This window comes from Tursiops truncatus, chromosome 17 (genome assembly GCF_011762595.2).
Source record: "Tursiops truncatus isolate mTurTru1 chromosome 17, mTurTru1.mat.Y, whole genome shotgun sequence".
In the NCBI taxonomy this organism is placed as follows: Eukaryota; Metazoa; Chordata; class Mammalia; order Artiodactyla; family Delphinidae; genus Tursiops; species Tursiops truncatus.
Genome location: NC_047050.1, coordinates 72,723,965 through 72,745,935, shown reverse-complemented (window position 1 = coordinate 72,745,935; position 21,971 = coordinate 72,723,965). Strand labels below are relative to the sequence as shown.

The window sequence follows — 21,971 nt, the reverse complement described above, 5'->3', positions numbered from 1 at the left end:
AGTAGGCTTGGTCTGCTGAGCACTGTGGAGATGATTAATGACATACGGCATCCTTAGGAACAAAATAGAGGCAAAACAGACAGGCAGACAATGAGGGTACTGCTTATTATATATCCTAATAATTTTTTTTAAAGAACAGAACAGCAAGAGGACAAAGGAAGTTACCCTAATAAAAAGTAAAGATCAACTGCCCAAATCCCAGACCTGAAAACATACAAATAGAGAGTCAACAAACTCAAAATTTGTTCATTGAAAAATCTAATAATTTGGCTGTACCCTGGCAAGACTAAGTAAAAGAAAAACAGTATCAATATCCAGAATGCAAAATGATACATCAATACAGATCCTACACGTAAGAAATGTAGTAAGAATATTGTTTAATAATAATTTCATGGCAATACGTTGAAGTTTAAATAAAAATACAAACTCCTATACAAAAGAACTTAAAATTGACACAGGAACTAACAGAATATCTAGTCTGAAATCTATTAACAATAGTGAATCTTGACTACTCTTCCCCAAACAAAATCACTCCTGTCCTGAATGCTGTCAGGAATAAATATTTCTAAACATTTAAAAAAGAAAGAAATCCAATCTTACATAAACTCTTTGAGAAAAGTGGAAGAGACTGAAATCATTTTATGATGCAACATAACGTTGATACCAAAATACGACAAGGACGCTACGATGTGGAAACTTATAGGCCAATCTTTTTTATGACTACAGATGACATACTCTTTAATAAAACATCATCATGCTGAATTCAGGGATACACAAGCAATATATATAATAAAACACAAACTGCATTTATTCCAGTAATTAAGTTTGGTTACCATAGAGAATCAAGGTAATTCTCCACATTACTAAAAATAAGGAGAAAAATTATGTGATACTCTCAACACAGACACAAGAAATCTGTATTAAAATTCAACACCCATTCTTAGCAGTGCTATCTGATCAGATATCCCTATTATTTCTTCAGTGAATAACAGACATTTATGGAGTAACAAGTCTATCTACTAAAACTATATGTAGAGAAGCCACGATAATCAAGGTGTTGAAAATGCTACTCGGACTGTTCATTTGTGGTGGTGTCAGTTTTAGATGTCAGAGTGGACTTGCTGTCCATAACCACTGCAATTTATTCTAGTGGCTGTATCTGTTTCAGACTCAGTTTCCCATGCCCCTCATCCCAGGAGAGTATCTAATGTCAGGATCTGGATCATTCTTGTAAGTCTTTACCCTATGGTAATTTAAAAGATTATTTATTCCCAAGTATTGGAGCATGTTGCTTATTTTGTAATCTGTAACTTAAATATCACATGTGTCTCCTATCCCCACAAACTTTACACACCAGAGAACAGAACAGTGATTTTTTTTTTAAGTCTTCAGTGGATTGGAAGCCAACAATGACATTATTTAGAAAGTGTATTGTTCTATATAGGAATTTCTGGCCTCAGAGAATTGGTTCCTGAGTCACTTCATTTTAATTGTGAGCTATTCCTTAGAGATTTTCTAGTGAAACCTTCTTATTTTACAGATGAGGAAATTGAAGTTAGGTGATATTATCAGGCAGGATTAATTAAGTCTGGAGGACTGAGAAAATCTTGGCTTCTTCTAATAATGTTTTCTCTATGCAACAGATGATCTCTATTTCTCACTGAATTAGCAGAAAAGGTAATTATAAGATAAATCTCATCTTTAAAACCTCAAATAAAACAAGAGTAAATTAAAACACATGAAACATTCTAAGACTTCTCCTATTTGCTTAGTATTTAATAATTGCCTAATTAATGAATAAAAAATAATTGCTTCAAGCTAAACAGTGGAATGATTAAAGGGTGCTCTAGGGATTAAAAAAAAAAAAAAACAAACCACAAACCCAAGCTGAGACAGGCCATATAGGATGTAAGAAATGTGGATACTCTAGAGGAAAAATGGTGCTTTAGGATGAAAGAAGATACATAGTTTTTCTGACTGAGATCATATCTTGACACATGATTACTCATCCCAAAGTTAAAACGAGAGCACCAATGAAAAGAAAGAAGTCTGGTTTATGAAAATATAATCTTTTCTTTTACCGATTCAAAAACCATTTCTTGGCAAAAGCAGAGGAAGAGCACAAGCAAATACATATTGGAATGAGAGAGAATGAAAAATTCAGCAAATACCAAGATAACTGGAGTTTGGAAGCAGCCTTTAATGAAGTTAGAAGTAATGAGGTGAGAGGCATACTTAGATATCTGATGAGGGAGGTTTCTGTGGCAGTCATTAGGCGGCTAGTTCTTCTCTTCTGAACACATACTGGGATTGTTTTCTGACTAATATTGGCGAACAGAAGTGACATTTGAGGATTCCTGGCCAGAGTATGTGATTTCTGGTTTGAGAACTTCCAGAACTCTCTTTTCCCTCTGGTAGTCAGCAACATTCAAGATGGTGGTTGTTCTGTTAGCCACCATCCTAAGTACATATATTAAGTAGAGATACCCTGTGACCCATGATGCATAAGTTACATTAGTGAAAACTAAAACTTTGCTGTTCTAAAGTTTTGATTTGGGGAGTGGTTGTTACCAAGCGTAACCTCATTTGCCTATTATAGTCTCATAAGAAATTTCAGAATTTGGGTCTGTATACTGTCCATGGACGAGTTTAGTTATCCCAGAACCACGATGCAGCAGGCAGTTATGTGCCTATCAGGTACCCCTTCAGGGAAGAACTTGTCACAGCAACAGTCTGCATCTATCAGCTGCTTGAAGAGATTGTTTTAGCTGTAGATAAACACCACAGGCATGCTCACCTCTCTGCGGCAACTCACACCTAATGAATGGCTCACTGCGATGAGGTCTAAAGACTTGGACATTTCAGGCTCATTCTAGACAACTGTGCTGAGCCAGTTTCGCTCCAGCCCTGCCCGCGGAGCAGGCTGAAGCTGGTCTCAGGCTTACGTCATAGCTCAACTTCTCCCCCTGCCCAAACCGCTTCCTTCCCCTTCCTTCTACAGGTGGACACCAAAACGAGTAATGGAATTCTCCAGAAATGAGCACTGGCCAATGCCAACGCCCCCCCCTCCTCCCCAGAGGACATGAGACCCGCCTCTGACCGGCCTGGGTGGCTCAAGCTCTCCCCAGACCCCTGGACGACTTGAAAACCAAGTGGCATCTCCAGGCCAAAGTCTGGCCGACTTGAGCAAGCCTTGGAGGACTACGTTAATTCTCACTCCTTCTAGAAAAGACCCACCCTGCTGGGAGCGCGGCCCTGGAACCAAGCCTGGTTCCCGCTCTGAGGAGCCGCGGGGACCCCCCGGCCGGCCCAGGACGCTTCTGGTCCCGAAAACAGCGCCCCGTGGCGCGACCCTCGGGAGGCTGAGGCCCCGGCCCCAGGTCCTCGAAGGCACAGCCGGGGCTGGGATGGGCGCCCACCCCGCCAGACCAGGGTTTCCCTTCCCCGACGCCGCGCAGCTGAGGGTACCAACCTGGGCGGAGAGCGGCCCGAGGAGGCGGATGACCGAACGCTGACGCTTGCGGGGCGGCGGGCGGGCCGCGCGGGACTCACCCCGGAGCGGAGGCGCCTCCCCTTCCACGGAGAACCTCTAGGCGCAGTCCCGGCGCTACGCCTCCTGCGGCCCGGAAGGCCGGGGCAGGCGCCAACGGGGCTGATGGAGCTTCCGGCGTGGGGGCGTGGGGGCGTGGGGCCGCGGGGGCGTGGGGCCGCGGGGGCGGGGCGGGCGGCCTGGGACGTCCGGGTTTAAGAAACGGCCCTGCAGCGGAGGCTGGACCAGCTCCTGGGACTGCGCGCGGGCGTACGCGCCCCTCAGCCCGCAGGAGGCCGCCCGAGGCGACGCGGCGGCGCCGGTTACACGGGAGCTCCCGGCGGGCGGGCGGGCGGGAGGCCCCGGGGCGGGCCTACTCAGCGTGTCCTGGGCCCGGGCCGTCGTGGACGAGCTGCAGGGCGGCCCGAACGACGTGCACGCGATGTAAAAGGAGTCCCTGCGTCTCAAGAGCCGGCCGAGGCGCTGCGGGAGGCGCTGGAGGCGGGTCGGGTTCGGTGTGAGGGCCTTGAGTTGAGAGGCCCGCGCAAAAGAGAAACTCGAACTGGCCGCGAGCAGGTGGTCCAGGCCCGGAGCCAGGCCTCCGGAAGGCCTTGACTTCCACGTGAGCCCGAGGAAGAGCAGAGGGGCATCCACTCACCGGAGGAGAACGTTGAACAAAAGACGAAAGAAAACGAGGAACGAACTGACTCGCATCTGTGACGACCTCCTTTCCAAGATGGAGCAGATCTGACGTGGAGTCGCCGACCTGCTCAGCCTCCCTCCTGTCTGTCCGGCGCGGTCTGCTGGAAGGTTTCATGTTCTTCCTGCTCTTCGCCTCGAGTCGTTTTCAAATTGGATTGCTTTGAAAAGAAGACTAAAAATGCTGTCTTTAAAGTTTAAGAAAAAAAGAAAGTCACCACCTGGTAAATGCGCTGCATGATTAACTCTGCCTCAGAGAATAAAGGCAGGGAACGTCGGTGCTAGGAGTCTAGACCGCAGGCAGGAAGATGGGGTGTTGTAGATGCATCCCTCATCGCTTGGCTGGCAGTGAGGACTCCATCAGGGGTGTTAGGGGGAGCACGTTCTGTCCCTGGGTACTGTGGTGGTCCAGTTGCTCAGACTGTCACTGGTCATGAATTGGGATATTATTATATCTGTGGGAGCACATGCACTCCTTGATACAGTGTTTCAGCCATTGGAGAATTTGGGGAGAAATAGTAGCAAGGAAAGCAGACCTGGATGGCTGTTTGGAGACTTCATGAATGATCCAGAGGAAAAATAAAAAACAAAAGACAGCAAGGGAGAGGCTGAAAGCCATGAGTGAAAGCCATAGGGTCTCCTTTGTACCATGAAAATAAGCTCTTCTGCATTGGAAGTTTAGAGAAAGCCGAAGACAAGTACTGGCACTTAATTATCAGATAACCAAGTGCCAAAGGATGTTTTATTACCAACCAAGGCACAAGCTAAGGACCCTGATTGAGAAAGAATGAAACTTTTAACATTTGAGATGGGGACATATGGATTCTATGACCTTAGGATCTTGAATTTCCAGATTCACCTGAAGTGTATGAGTCGTCTGAAGTGGTCCACCGTGTCCTATTAAGAGTGAGTACCCTACTGTTTTTTAAAGATAATTAAGATGTTTCTGTCCTTCAATACAACCCTCTATCCAGGAGCTGTCCCCACTTTTCTTACAGGATACTAAGTCTCTACCTAGTCTTAAACCACTGAATAATCCAGCCAGGAGCATATTGGGTCTGTTACTAGAAGAAAGGGACTATATCCCCAAGGAGCTGTAAGACTTAGCCAGCATGAATTGACAGCAGCTAGGAGGTGTATGCACAGAAGGCATATGGACTCTGAGGGTGGTTATTGTAGGGGACTAGGAAGCAGTATCGGATAATGGAGAGTTTTTTGTTTGTTTTTTAATTTTGGAGCATTCTTCCAAGATAGAAGTTTTAATACTCTGGCAAAGACCCTAGGAGATGGTTCAAACTTGATACTAGGCTGGTTCCTAGAAGCACTTGAAAAACAAGTGCTTTCATGTTATATGAAATTTAAATATCTGAATTGCCAGGGCAGACAGTAGAAGGAGGATTTAAAAGTCCCAGGGAGGTGGTCACACCCTACCTGGAGTGTCCTGTGTCGTTGGACGAGTGGCATGGGTATAAGATGCCCAGCCTTTTTGGCTCGATATGGGACGTTTGCTGAGCCATTTTGTTCCCGAGCTCTTCCTACGGTTAGACAGTGTCTTTGTTGGAACCTCATAGAAACTCAACTTTTCCCTTTGCTCTATCCACTTCCTTCTTATCCTTTCCAAAGGAATTGATCCCATGTGTGCTCCATCATAGATGCACTGGGTGCTAATCTACGTATTAGCGCTGCAGAAGCCAGTTTGTGATGCATGATTACAAGCATCTGGAGACAAATTTGTGGGCAAGTGAGTTGCTGAGCACCAGCTGCTTGCCAATCACCATTCTGACATTCATTTTATTGAATTACTTATCATCATCTCCATTTTACAAATGAAAATATTGTTTCAGATTATGACTCGTTCACGATTGATTAATAAGTTATGCAGTTAAGTCTCATGTTTCCATTGTAGAAGCTTTTTCTTGCCCTATTGTTGTCTATAAAATGGTTTCTTCCAAAAAGATCTTCAGAAACCTACTGGTTACACAAAGTTTCAATGAGATAAGCATCAAGAGAACAGGCTTAGGGACACCCATCCTGCTCAAGCCAAAGTAAAGCCACGTTTATCCATTTTAACACTGATTCAAATAAGATTTTGTCCAAAAGAGATGCTACTGCTACAAAAAAAAAAAAGGAAATCACTGCCCTATTATGACAAAATACAATTAACTGAGCTTAGCAGAAGCTTCAGAATTGAAAATGAATTATCTTGAATATTTTACACGCGCGCGCGCGCACACACACACACACACACACACACAAACACACACAGACAACCCCATTGTGACTATTAGGATACTTAGAATTTCAGATCATAAAATGATGTTTCCTAACACCTTTCTTTATCTTCCCTTTAGTTAATTTTATCATTGTTATTTTTACCATGGTTAATTTTACCAAGATTATTGTACCATATGATCTTGGTAATTACAATGTATATAACAATAAAATCGCTAACTTTGGTATAATGTTTATGGGTATAAACATACTGTGAGAAAACAAATAATTTTGAAATTCATAAGGCTTAAGAATATAAATATTGAACTGGAATATAAAACATCTGAAATCATTTCAGTTTGGGGGGGTACATTTAAGGCCAATGTTACAAAGATAATTATGTACACAAAAGATTTATAGGATGCCTGGGCATCAATTATTTTATGAAGAATGATAATCATACCTTAAAATTATATTGTGACACTCAAAATATTCCAAATTTTATTTTCAGTAATATTGACTTCCACTTTATCAATATAAAACTCTTTCCAATGTTTAAATTTATGTGTCACTGGATGCTTTTATATATTATGCAGTATTTTAATATCACAGTCCAAAATAAAATCAACCAAAATGGAACAAAACAACAAAACATAGATAGGTCAACTCAGTGACCAACAATGATATTAAACACATTTGAACAACCAGATGCCCACATGAGCAATTTTTCTGTTCTTCACAAAATAGAAATAACAGTAAATCTTTAGTGTGACAACTGAAGTACTGTTGTCATGAGAAAGAAATCCCATTCTCAATATTTCAAAAGTACAGTTCATTTATCTTTATATATTTTGTAAAGCTTCTTTTGAGAAAACAATCAGAGTATCATAAAAAAAGATATTGACTGTAAAGTACCAAAACTTCAATTTCAGCAAACTTCAAGATTTCATGCCTCTGAATTAGAAGTCCAAATATTTAAGAAATATAATCTTTAAGGTTCAACTTGAGAGAGGTATCCACCTCCAGTAACTGACCAGCAATATTATATTACAAGTATAGCTAGTAGTTATCCAAATATATGAGCAGTGTTGAGATTATATTCTATGAAGAAAGGGAGTCAATGTGAGTTTGGAAGATAGCTTATAAGAGATGTGTGATGGGCAAGAAAGGAAAAGATGTGGAGATGGAGATGGGGGTGGGGTGGGAGAGATCTCAGGAATTTCTCCTTAAAACCCAGAGAAATCTAGAATCCATGCTAGATCATGACCATTACCTTCCTGTCTACATCTCTTTTGTTAAATACTGCAATAGTTTCCTAACTTTTCCAGGATCCACTCTTAATTCTCAATTGATTCTCAACAGAGGCAGAGTGATTTTTTAAAAATGCAAACATAGCTGTGACATTTATTTCCTTAAAACCTTTGAAGGGCTCCCCACTGCTCCTTATCACAATGGCCACAATCCTTAGTTTGGCCTTTTGAGTAATGGGGACTTTTCAAGCCTCATCTGCTTCTATGCATTCCTCCTTGCTCACTGTGTGTTGTCAGGCCGACTTTCCTCAGTTTTTACAAGCTGGCCATGCAATTCCCTCTGTCTCTCTGTCTGAATTTATCAACTCCTACTCATCTTCATATCTCAATTCAACTCTTAAATTCTTCTGGAAGGCCCTCCATGATGCCTACAGACCAGATCTGATTTCTGATATGCACTGTCCACTTTTGATTTTTTTAGAAATTTATAATACATTTTTTTATTACAAAGTTTTGTACGTCTGATTAACATCAGACTCTACCAGTAAACTATAGGCTCTGTGAAGGCAGACTTTATGTCTGTTTTATTCCCTTTCTGGTTTCTATATCAAGCACTGCAAACCTCAATAAATGTTTGGATGATTGTGTGAATGATTAAATAAATAAATAATTGATTCTTATTGGTTATCTGTTGGATCCAATCCAATCCTTGTTCATATAGAAGTGTTAGGTTAATCTAATTATGAACTTACTTTCTGTTCCTAGGAGTAAAGTTCAAAGTAGAGTCCCTCAACAACAACAACAAAAGAGTTAAAATAGGGAGAGGAACTCTTGACCCAAGGAACAATCCAGAGCCACACCTTGTATGAGTCCATGGTAGATCATGGTCTATGTATATGGTATCCCCTGGAATGGAGCAGCCATACCCAAAGCTCCTGGAGAACACAGCCCTGACTCCATGAACTGGGAAAATACTAGCAACCTTTAATGCTGCTTCCTACCTTCTCTGGGCCAAATTTAAAAGAAAAAGTAAGAGCAGAGATGGAGGAAAGAAGAGAACACTTAGCTAAAGAGGAAGGGTTCAATTTTACAGCATATTCCAATCCAGATGGATGTAGTGCAGCTAAAAGTAGAGAAAAGGTTGAGTATTTTTTTAACTTGCCTGCAGGTCCTTGAGGAGTCATATGCTCATATTTTAAACATAAATTCAATCCATGTGGTTATAATTACATTTTGTCAGCTGGATTTATAGTTAAGACACTCAGGCTGGAACTAATTTAGGGGGATGTCTAGTGGCCAAAGAAATAAAATTTTGTTATAAATTGGTATCTTCTTTGGGTGCCCCAACCCACAAATGGAGTTTCAGGGACCTCTACCAGGCTCTACCAATAAGAGGGTAATAGGTCTAGGTATAGAAAGGATTCATGTGGGTCAAGGTATTTGGGTTTTATACATACTTCAAAATATCCATATTATTAAGACATTAGATGGATAAGCTAATACTTTAAAATGAAAACAAATTCTACATTAATGTTTATCATCATCATCGCCATTATCATTTTCATTATTGTAAAACATATTTCTGTAACTTATACCAGAATGTACTACCATTTAGTAGTTTGGGCAGGGGACGGGGGACAGTTGCCTTAATAAAAGACTGAAAGCAAGACAAACCTGGTTTAAAGGTTTGGGAACACATTTTTGTTTCCCTAGCCCCTGCCAGAATCATAGATGCAGGCAATTCAACATATCAAACTGCATCCCAAATATAACAGTCCCAAAAAGATTAGTGTAGGATATGAACCATTCCCAGTTTAAATATTACCCTCCTACCTTTTCCCTCCCACAGCTGGAAAAAAAACCTGAATTCCAAAACAATTCTCAGGGCTATTAGTAACAGTTTTTGAAATGGTATCTTTCTGAGAAAAAAATACAAAGATCTTGTTATATCTTTAAGAAAAATAGTTAAAAGTCACAAATGGTTTTAATTCATATTTATTTTTTTCCCATAAGAGGGGAAAGAAAGTAATTAACTATATGGTAGGTGTTAGGGAGGCTTTAAGCTGATAATGAGGCGTTTTAAGTGGGTCTCCTGGAATAGCTCTACATGTAATATTGCATTTTGTCCTCCTAACTATCCAATAAAGTAGATTATACTCTGTCTCCATTCTATAGATAAGAAATTTACCTGTGCTCCCTCACTACGTGGAGTAAGCAGGATTCAAAAACAAGTGCTCACATTCTTAGGCACTATTTCAAGAATAATCTCTCCTATTACCAAGGATATTAATTAGTAGAAATTAAATGTGTTATGCCAGTAACAAGGTTAGGGCTTTAAGATAAACAAATGAGATAAAGAAAAGTGATTGCAACCGCAAGAATGAGGTGAGAGAGGGACAGATTGGGACCCCAAACCAGTGAGGCCGAGACTGCCTAGGACTAGACTGTGAAGGCTCCACTCCCAGGAACCCCAGTGTACAAAGGCTCCATCTCTAGTTAATTATATTGTAAGTAGAGAAGTCACATACGAATTTGGAGGATAGGAAATAAAGAGCAAAGAGTGGAAGAAGAGGGCCATGAGACGAGTTTGGGAGAGGTTGTGTTTGGGGTGTGATAGAGCATGAGATCAGAAGACATCAATCTGAGTAATAATTGAAAGGCAAGACATGGACTTGAGAAAAATAAGAAAATAGTCTATGGAGGTCGACTGCTGAGAAGTTCTTGGAGACCACAGAATTTAAAATCCCCCTTATCCTTGTATTAGCATTTCTTCACCTGTTCTGTTAATTCATGAGTGGAAACTCCATTATTGGGAGACAATAAGGCAAAAGAATTTTTGCCTCTCAAAAGATGGAAATGAATGAAATGTGCAGTTGCTAATCCTTACAGCAGTGTTTAGGGTCATCTATAAACTCACCAGCTGGTATTTTTAATGCCTCAGTTAAAATTTCTCCTGTTTCTTCACTCTCAAATTAGTTCTAATTGATATGTAGAATTTATTTAATTTATTGAGGTTTTATAAAATCTTGGCACTCTGCTAAGTATTTTTACAGAAATCATTCTTGCCTTCATTTATTCATTAAAAATTTTGATTACCACCAATACTGTAGGCATTGTAAATGATTCCAAAGATGCAGAAAAGAGTGGCCGGGTGTTTTATCCCTTGATGTTTTTGCTCCTGCTGCTCTTTCTATGAGGACCATTTATCTTCTCTCTCAGATAAGCAAACACCTACTTGTCTTTCAAGACTCAGCTCAAACGTCACTATGTGATTATGTGATTGGATCTTTCTAATGTACTGTAACTACATAAGGGCAATATCCTTGTCTGATTTATTTTCTATTCCGAACACTAAGAAAACTATCTGAAAGCAAGTTATTGTAAAGAAATATTACTTGAATTACATATAAAATGAACATATAAATGAATAAGAGAGGTAGATATTGTTTAGGTGGTTTAGTAGTAGCATAGAGAACAGATGATTTCATCAGACTGTGGTATGAGCACAAACTGATAAGAACGAACAAAGAAGTAAGAACAAATCAATATAATACAGTGGAAGGGGCACTTGATTCCAATGGGTTGGTAAGAGAAAACTTCTCAGAGGATGTCATTTTAGCCATGAGATGTGATAGAAAATCAGCAGTTAAGTGGGGAAATAAGGGTGAAGGAGTAACTGAGCAGAGAAGTAACTTTTAAAGGTTTTCCTTGCTAATATTTTGGGTACTCCAGGACTTCTCTGACTGTAAGTCTGTTTTTTTTTTATGTTATTACTCTGCCCTACCTCCAAATCAACCACCCCTAAGTTAGATGAAGAATAGCTACATTTATTGAGAACCCCAACTATATCCCAGATACAACGTATGTATATAGAGATTATATAGATAAATAACTGAAAGATGGTAGATGATTAGATAAATATATATGCAAATGATAGGTCAGATAGATAAATACATATATTCTAGATGCATAAAAAGACAATTCATTTTAATTCATATGCTAATTTACATTTAGTAGTCATAGGCTCAGAAAGGATGTGGTCTTTGACCAGACTCCTACAGTTGGTAATGTGATCTCCCTGAAGGTTTATGGCTTTGTATTAATTACAACAAATCTTGGAAACAGATATACTTACACATTTAAAATACATTTTAAAATCCAAATTGAATTCATACTCTGGAAAACACATTTTATTAACTTCTAAAGCTGACAGCTTATAAAAGTAACTTTATTTCAGCCTCACCAATCCTTTATCTGCATCATTAAAAAGTATGAGGTAGTCTTGTAATATTTCTTAAATATTGTAATAAACTTTCAAACTTTTTGTTATTGAGGCTCAGAGTAAATATTTTCTAACATCCAACTGTACAGTTATCTGAACTGACTACAAATGTCATATAAAGGCCACACAACTTCTTTAACCTCTTATATGTTGTGGGCTCAAATAAAAACAAGAAGGCATCAAGAGGACATTCTTATTGGCCTATATCAAGAAGTACTATAATAAAGAATAAACCTATTTTGTCCAGGCAAGTGGCCTAAATCCACAGGATTTTATGTATCTCTTTAGTGCTTTGGAAAATGAGAAGAATAAATTAACACTCAATAAGATCGATAGTATGCTGAGGAACAATAGGAATGGCATTTAATAAGAATGCCATGTCCCTAAGATGAAAAGCAATATGAAAACACTAAGTCCAATTTCCATTAGGCTATAATTTTTAGTTTTTAGATGAACAGTTTGAAGAAAATGATCTATAATTAGAGTTTTCAGAAATATGCAAATAAAACAATGGCATTAGATTAAAAAACTCTCAGAGAAGATTCAACTATGCATTTAGAAGGGATATTTCTAGAGGACAAGTAGAAGTCAAGAAAAATGCTTAAGGAGATGTACTGTAGTAGAACAAACTGATGGTCTGTTGACTTTATCAGACAGTATTGAACTTATCAAATTGCATAAATTAGGAATTAAGAAATCAGATCTACTGCTATGGCCATTGCACTTCACCAGAAAATAGATTTCCTCATATTTAGGTATACTGTCATGAGGTAACTCAGTTTCTCTTGGGAAAATAGTTGAAGAAAATGCAAAGGAGAAATTCTGTTTTTTTATATACTGGATAAGTCAATGGAAAATGATCAGGTTTCCAAGCTATAATGAGATCCTGACTTGGTTATGAATCACCATTATGTAAAGTTATAACTGGGATATGAGCTCACTGGTAGGAGTGAAAGAAGAATTATAATCCATAGTCTACTCTGATCTTTTTAAAATTCATTTTATTTTTAATTTTTTGCTTTTAGTAACTTTATTCATAATAGCCCAAACACAAAATAACTCAGATGTCTGTCACCAGGAGAATGGCAATCGACCATGATAAATATGTATATTAGAATATTATTAAAGTCACTCAGCCGCTTGTTGGCTGAGCAGAGATAAAATGTGCGTTTATTTACTCCACTTCTCATCTCTCCTCAGTCCCACAAGATGATTTTTCCAAGTCTCATCTAAATCTCTATGTACTTTTCAGTAAAGACAACCCTATGACCAAGACATGGGAGCTCCAAGACTTTCTCTTTTAAAACTCTTCCTTCCTTCTCTCAAAGGGAAGTCCCCATCGTTTTATTAACTATAGCCTCTAAGAACCTGCCACCTTGCATCTGATTCATGAAACTTGGATCTAACCATTGCCATAACTGATGGTGGAACCAACCCTGCTCTCAGCAGGAGAGGACCTGAGCATTCAGGTGCCCTGATATTCCTGGGCCCTGATTCTACCTAAGAACTTTTACCTTTTTTTTTCGGTTTTATTTTGTGCATTATAAATGGTATTTTTAAAAAACTTCACTTACTAATCATTCATTGGTAATATGTGAGAATGGAATCTAGTTTTCTTATATTAACCTTGAATCCTATAATCTTGCTATATATACTTATTAGTTCCAGGACTTTTGTTGTTGTTTTTGTTATTGACTCTGGGATTTTCTTTTTTTTTTCCCTTAAAACTGAGAAAAATATATGATTTCACAACATGGTTTCTATGGTATCAAATTAGGAGTACTATCACTATCAATTAATATAACTGGTTGGGCAATACTTGGGCTTTTTTTTTCTCTGAATTTTATTTTATTTATTTTTTTATACAGCACGTTCTTATTAGTCATCTATTTTATACACATCAGTGTATACATGTCAATCCCAATCTCCCAGTTCATCCCACCCCCACCCCACCCACCCCACTGCTGCCTTCCCCCCTTGGTGTCCATACGCTTGTTCTCTACATCTTTGTCTAAATTTCTGCCCTGCAAACCTGTTCATCTGTACCATTATTCTAGGTTCCACATATATGCGTTAATATGCGATATTTGTTTTTCTCTTTCTGACTTACTTCACTCTATATGGCAGTCTCTAGATCCATCCAGGTATCTACAAATGACCCAATTTCGTTCCTTTTTATGGCTAATATTCCATTGTATATATGTACCACATCTTCTTTATCCATTCATCTGTCAATGGGCATTTAGGTTGCTTCCATCACCTGGCTATTGTAAATAGTGCTGCCATGAACATTGGGGTGCATGTGTCTTTTTGAATTATGGTTTTCTCTGGGTATATGCCCAGTAGTAGGATTGCTGGGTCATATGATAATTCTATTTTTAGTTTTTTAAGGAACCTCCATGCTGTTCTCCATAGTGGCTGTACAACTTACATTCCCACCAACAGTGCAAGAGGGTTCCATTTTCTCCACACCCTCTCCAAGCATTTGTTGTTTGTAGATTTTCTTATGATGCCCATTCTAACTGGTGTGAGGTGATGCCTCATTGTAGTTTTCATTTGCATTTCTCTATTAATTAGTGATGTTGAGAGGCTTTTCATGTGCTTCTTGGCCATCTGTATGTCCTCTTTGGAAAAATGTGTGTTTAGGTCTTCTGCCCGTTTTAGGATTGGATTATTTGTTTCTTTAAATATTGAGCTGCATGAGCTGTTTATATATTTTGGAGATTAATCCTTTGTCCGTTGATTCGTTTGCAAATATTTTTTCCCATTCTGAGGGTTGTCTTTTTGTCTTGTTTGTAGTTTCCCTTCTTTGCAAAAGCTTTGAAGTTTTATTAGGTCCCATTTGTTTATTTTTGTTTTTATTTCCATTACTCTAGGAGGTGGATCAAAAAAGATCTTGCTATGATTTATGTCAAAGACTGTTCTTCCTATGTTTCCCTCTAAGAGTTTGATGGTGTCTGGTCTTACATTTAGGTCTCTAATCCATTTTGAGTTTATTTTTGTGTATGGTGTTAGGGAGTGTTCTAATTTTATTCTTTTACATGTAGCTGTCCAGTTTTTCTAGCACCACTTATTGAAAAGACTGTCTTTTCTCCATTATATATCCGTGCCTCCTTTGTTATAGATTAGTTGACCATAGGTGCGTGGGTTTATCTCCAGGCTTTCTATCCTGTTCCATTGATCTATATGTCTGTTTTTGTCCCAGTACCATATTGTCTTGATTACTATAGCTTTGTAGTATAGTCTGAAGTCCAGGAGCCTGATTTCCTCAGCTCCGTTTTTCTTTCTCAAGATTGCTTTGGCTATTCGGGGTCTTTTGTGTCTCTATACAAATTGTGAAATTTTTTGTTCTAGTTCTGTGAAAAATGCCATTGGTAGTTTGATAGGGAGTGCAGTGAATCTGTAGATTGCTTTGTGTCATATAGTCATTTTCACAATGTTGATTCTTCCAATCCAAGAACATGGTATATCTCTCCATCTGTTGGTATCATCTTTAATTTCTTTCAAAAGTGTCTTATAGTTTTCTGCATACGGGTCTTTTGTCTCCCTAGGTAGGTTTATTCCTAGGTATTTTATTTTCCTTGTTGCAGTGGTAAATGGTAGTGTTTCCTTAATTTCACTTTCAGATTTTTCATCATTAGTGTATAGGAATGCAAGAGATTTCTGTGCATTAATTTTGTATCCTGCAACTTCACTGAATTCATTGATTAGCCCTAGTAGTTTTCTGGTAGCATCTTTAGGATTTTCTATGTATAGTATCATGTCATCTGCAAACAGTGACAGTTTTACTTCTTCTTTTCCAATTTGTATTCCTTTTATTTCTTTTTCTTCTCTGATTGCCGTGGCTAGGACTTCCAAAACTATGTTGAATAACAGTGGAGATAGTAGACATCCTTGTCTTGGTCCTGATATTAGAGGAAATGCTTTCAGTTTTTCAACACTGAGAATGATGTTTGCTGTGGGTTTGTCATATATGGCCTTTATTATGTTGAGGTAGGTTCCCTCTATGCCCACTTTCTGGATAGTTTTGATCATAAATGGGTGTTGAATTTTGTCAAAAGCATTTTCTGCATCTGTTGAGATGTTCATATGGTTTTTCTTCTTCAATTTGTTAATAGGTGTATCACATTGATTGATTTATGTACATTGAAGAATCCTTGCATCCCTGGGATAAATCCCACTTGATCATGGTGTATGATCATTTTAACGTGTTGTTGGATTCTGTTTGCTAGTATTTTGTTGAGGATTTTTGTATCTGTATTCATCAGTGATATTGGTCTGTAATTTTCTCTTTTTGTAGAATCTTTGTCTGGTTTTGGTATCACGGTGATGGTGGCCTCATAGAATGAGTTTGGGAGTGTTCCTTCCTCTGCAATTTTTTGGAAGAGTTTGAGAAGGATGGGTGTTAGCTCTTCTCTAAATGTTTGATAAAATTCACCTCTGAAGCCATCTGGGCCTGGACTTCTGTTTGTCAGAAGATTTTTAGTCACAGTTTCAAATTCATTACTTGTGATTGGTCTGTTCATATTCTCTGTTTCTTCCTGGTTCAGTTTTGTAAGGTTATACCTTTCTAAGTATTTGTCCATTTCTTCCAGGTTGTCCATTTTATTTTCATAGAGTTGCTTTTAGTAGTCTCTTAGGATGTTTTGTATTTCTGTGGTGTCTGTTGTAACTTCTTCTTTTTCATTTCTAATTTTATTTATTTGAGTTCTTTCCCTCTTTTTCTTGATGAGTCTGGCTGATAGTTTATCAATTTTGTTTATCTTCTCAAAGAACCAGCTTTTAGTTTTATTGATCTTTGCTATTGTTTTTTTTTTCTATTTCATTTATCTCTGCTCTAAACTTTATGATTTCTTTCCTTCTGCTAACTTTGGGTTTTGTTTGTTCTTCTTTCTCTATTTCCTTTAGGTGTAAGGTTAGATTGTTTATTTGAGATTTTTCTTGGTTCTTGAGGTAGGCTTGTATAGCTATAAATTTCCCTCTTAGAACTGCTTTTGCTGCATCCCATAGATTTTGGATTGTCATGTTTTCATTATCATTTGTCTCTAGGTATTTTTTGATTTCCTCGTTGATTTCTTCAGTGATCTCTTGGTTATTTAGTAATGTATGTTTTAGCCTCCATGTTTGTGTTTTTTATGTTTTTTCCCGTGTAATTCATTTCAAATCTCATAGCCTTGTGGTCAGAAAAGGTGCTTGATATGATCTCAATTTTCTTAAATTTACTGAGGCTTGATTTGTGACTTGAGATGTGATCTATCCTGGAGAATGTTCCGTGCACACTTGAGAAGAAAGTGTAACCTGCTGTTTCTGGATGGAATGTCTTATAAATACCAATTTAATCTATCTGGTCTTCTGTGTCATTTAAAGCTTGTGTTTCCTTATTAATTTTCTGTTTGGATGATCTGTCCATTGGGGTAACTGAGGTGTTAAAGTCCCCCACTTTTACTGTGTTACTGTCGATTTCCTCTTTTAGAGCTGTTAGCGGTTTCCTTATGTATTGAGGTGCTCCTGTGTTGGGTGCATATATATTTATAATTGTTATATCTTTTACTTGGATTGATCTCTTGATCATTATGTAGTGTCCTTCCTTGTCTCTTGTAACATTCTTTATTTTAAAGTCTATTTTATCTGATATGGGTATTGCTATCCAGCTTTCTTTTGTTTTCCATATGCATGGACTATCTTTTTCCATCCCTTCACTTTCAGTCTGAATGTGTCCCTAGGTCTGAAGTGGGTCTCTTGTAGATAGCATATATATGGGTCTTGTTTTTGTATTCATTCAGCAAGCCTGTGTCTTTTGGTTGGAGCATTTAATCCATTCACGTTTAAGGTAATTATCGATATGTATGTTCCTATGACCATTTTCTCAATTGTTTTGGTTTTGTTTTTGTACGTCCTTTTCTTCTCTTGTGTTTCCCACTTAGAGAAGTTCCTTTAGCATTTTTCGTAGAGCTGGTTTGGTGGTGCTGAATTCTCTTAGCTTTTGCTTGTCTGTAAAGCTTTTGATTTCTCCATCGAATGTGAATGTGATCCTGGCCAGGTAAAGTAATCTTGGCTGTAGGGTCTTCCCTTTCATCACTTTAAGTATATCATGCCACTCCCTTCTGGCTTGTAGAGTTTCTGCTGAGAAATCAGCTGTTAACCTTATGGGAGTTCCCTTGTATGTAATTTGTCATTTTTCCTTTGCTGCTTTCAGTAATTTTTCTTTGTTTTTAATTTTTGCCAATTTGATTACTATGTGTCTTGGTGTGTTTCTCCTTGGGTTTATCCTGTATGGGACTCTCTGCACTTCCTGGACTTGCATGGCTATTTCCTTTCCCACGTTAGGGAAGTTTTCAACTATAATCTCTTCAGATATTTTCTCGGGTCCTTTCTCTCTCTCTTCTCCTTCTGGGACACGTATAATGTGAATGTTGTTGCATTTAATTTTGCCCCAGAGGTCTCTTAGGCTGTCTTCACTTCTTTTCATTCTTTTTATCTTTATTCTGTTCCACAGCAGTGAATTCCGCCATTCTGTCTTCCAGGTCACTTATCCGTTCTTCTGCCTCAGTTGTTCTGCTGTTGATTCCTTCTAGTGTATTTTTCATTTCAGTTATTGTGTTGTTTATCTCTGTTTGTTTGTTCTTTAATTCTTCTCGATTTGTTTTAAACATTTCTTGCATCTTCTCAATCTTTGCCTCCATTTTTTTTCCAAGGTCCTGGATCATCTTCACTATCATTATTCTGAATTCTTTTTCTGTAAGGTTGCCTATCTCCACTTCATTTAGTTGTTTTTCTGGGGTTTTATCTTGTTCCTTCATCTGGTACATAGCCCTTTGCCTTTTCATCTTGTCTATCTTTCTGTGAATGTGGTTTTTGTTCCACAGGCTGCAGAATTGTAGTTCTTCTTGCTTCTGCTGTCTGCCCTCTGGTGGATGAGGCTATATAAGGGGCTTGTGCAAGTTTACGCATGGCGGAGACTGGTGGTGAGTAGAGCTGGCTGTTGCTTTGGTGGGCAGAGTTCAGTAAAACTTTAATCCACTTGTCTGCTGATGGGTGGATTGGGTGGGGCTGGGTTCCCTCCCTGTTGGTTGTTTGGCCTGAGGCAACCCAACACTGGAGCCTACCCGGGGTCTTTGCTGAGGCTAATGGTGGACCCTTGGAGGGCTCACACCAAAGAGTACTTCCCAGAACTTCTGCTGCCACTGTCCTTGTCCTCACGGTGAGACACAGCCATCCCCCGCCTCTGCAGGAGACCCTCCAACACTAGCAGGTAGGTCTGGTTCAGTCTCCTGTGGGGTCACTGCTCCTTCCCCTGCGTCCCGATGCGCACACTACTTTTTGTGTGCCCTCCAAGAGTGGAGTCTCTGTTTCCCCCAGTCCTGTCAAAGTCCTGCAATCAAATCCTGCTAGCTTTCAAAGTCTGATTCTCTAGGAATTCCTACTCCCATTGCCTGACCCCCAGATTGGGAAGCCTGACGTGGGGCTCAGAACCTTCACTCCAGTGGGTGGACTTCTGTTGTATAAGTGTTCTGCACTTTGTTAGTCACCCACCCAGCAGTTATGGGATTTGATTTTATTGTGATTGTGCCCCTCCTACTGTCTCATTGTGGCTTCTCCTTTGTCTTTGGATATGGGGTATCTTTTTTGGTAAGTTCCAGTGTCTTCCTGTTGATGATTGTTCAGCAGTTAGTTGTGATTCTGATGTTTTTGCAAGAGGGAGTGAGAGCACATCCTTCTACTTCGCCATCTTGAACCAATCTCCTCGACTCTGGGATTTTCTACATAGGCAATCATATGATCTGTGAAAAAAGACAGTTTTATTTCTTCCTTCTCAATTTGTATACCTTTTGTTTCCTTCTACTGTCTGATTGCACTAGCCAGGACTTCCTTAATGATGTTAAATAGAAGTGGTGAGAAGGGACATCCTTGCCTTGATCCCAGTTTTAGGGGAAGAGCATCTAGTTTCTCACCATTGAGAATGATGTTACATTGGTTTATCCAACTGGCCCCTGTCCACGGAGGGCAAGGAGAGACCAGCGAAAGAGGCAGTCCACTCCAGATTGTTATGTGGCAGGTTAAAAAGCAAGGGAATTTACTTACCAGGCTTGTCTTGTGTCACTATAAGATGAGTAGATCTCTGCACCCACCCACCAGAATCTTAAAAGTTTATATAGAGGCCTTAATGGGGTTCAGCCTCATATGCCATCCAGATTATCTCAAAAACTGATTGCTCTTTCAAGACTGTGTCCTCAAAAATGGCTCCCACGGTGGGCAGAGTGTATGTTCTGAGGAAGGGGAGAGAGTAAGGAGCCTGCAATTGCTGGGCTCCAGCTCTCAGATCAGCCAGTGGTCACATCCTCTCAATGGCCTCTTCTAATAGTTAGCTATTGGGTTTTTTGTATATGTTTCTTATCAAATTGTGGAAACATCTATTTCTAGCTTGCTGAGAGTTTTTATCATGACTAGGGGTTAGATTATGGCAAATGCTCTTTCTGAATTGATTGGTATCATCATATGATTTTTCTTGTTGATATGATGGGTTACATTAATTGGCTTCTAAATATTGAACTATTCTTGCATACCTAGAACAAATCCCCGCTAGTCATAGTACATAATTACTTTCATACATTGTTGAATTCAATTTCCTGTTGTTTGTTGAGGATTTTTAATGTACGTTCATGAGTGACATTGGTCTATAATTTTCATTTCTTGTATTTCTTGTATTGTCTTTATCTAGTTCTAATATTAGAGTAATCCTGGCTTCATGGAATAAGCTAGGAAGTATTCCTACTGCTTCTATTTTCTGGAAGAGATCATGGAGAATTGGAATCATTTTTGTCCTTAACCTTTTTAGAGTCATCTACATTTTAAACAATCTTATGAACTTCTTCCCAGAATGAAATTCCCAAAAGTGCATAGTGAAATTATCATTGGTGATACAAGAAGAGGACTCACTGCCTCTGTGAGCCTGAAGCTAAGTGCCCAGTGGTTGCCCTGGGACTGTTAGTTTCAGCAGGTGCAGCTGTTGGGAAGATAAGCTGGACATGGAGTAGATAAAAGCAACAGTCAACTGGGAGCCATCGGGCACAGCTGTGTTTTTCAGTCCCTGTGTCTGATCTTTCCAACCTTGGAGACTAATGACGTCTGCTTCATTCCTTTCTTCTAAAACATGAGTACATTCCTCTCCTGGCTGATTCTTAGCTAGACTTCTATTACATCTACAGAGAAGGAGAATTAGGGAAATACAGTTCCCATCTTAGACAAGTTGGCCTCACAAAGTCCATCCCATGACGTGAAACAACTTGCCTAAGGTTTCCTTTATTTATTTAATATCCCACATTTCTCTTAGTTTAGCCTGAATGACAAGATTTTCCGTCTGTTTATGATCCTACCATCCACTCACACAGAGAAGGGCGAGGACTGCTGTTACAGATCAAGATTAAGATCAGTACAATATTTGTCTACTTATTAGGGGGTATAAATGTCACTTTAGATGAATATCGTTCAATTTTCTTCTCTTGTGTCACCTTGTCATATTTGTTTGTAACACCTAATGTCCATCCATGTATCTGGTGTCATAAAATTGGCCTATGAGCATGCAGGACAGAGGATGGTAAAAAAAGGAAAATTTTTGAATAAAATATTTAGTTACATCAAGTGTCTACCTTAAGGAGTCTCTCTCTAAGATTAAAGAGGAAATTAGTGTTCTCTTTACCTTGTTGTACTTCTAAGATTTGATCTGCCTCCTTTTTTTTTCTTTAATCATATGAATGACAAGACCTTTAGGACAAATTAGGTTTTGAACTTGGGAGAATTCCAGCATTTGTACTAACTTATTTGTTTAGTGTGCTCAAGGCCTTTGGCCACCTGGCAGAGGAGACAGAGTGGATGAGAAGTGCCCAAATTTTACCCCTTCTTTAACATTGCACAAGAGGTGACTGGAATATCAAACCTCCATCTCTAGTTCAAAAAGACATATCGGGCCACTTTTTGTAGAAGTGGAATGTTGAAGAAGAAT

The 21,971-nt window shown here is 39.0% G+C and overlaps 1 long non-coding RNA gene across 1 annotated transcript in view; it reads left to right on the top strand.

Annotated features, from left to right (window-relative positions):
• Nucleotides 1–5,102: 5,102 nt before the first annotated feature.
• Nucleotides 5,103–21,971, top strand: part of LOC141276876 (uncharacterized) — a 249,462-nt gene continuing 232,593 nt past the window's right edge. Inside the window, exon 1 of the long non-coding RNA XR_012327127.1 lies at nucleotides 5,103–5,134. This is a non-coding gene — a long non-coding RNA (uncharacterized lncRNA). The remainder of the gene's footprint in view (nucleotides 5,135–21,971) is intronic.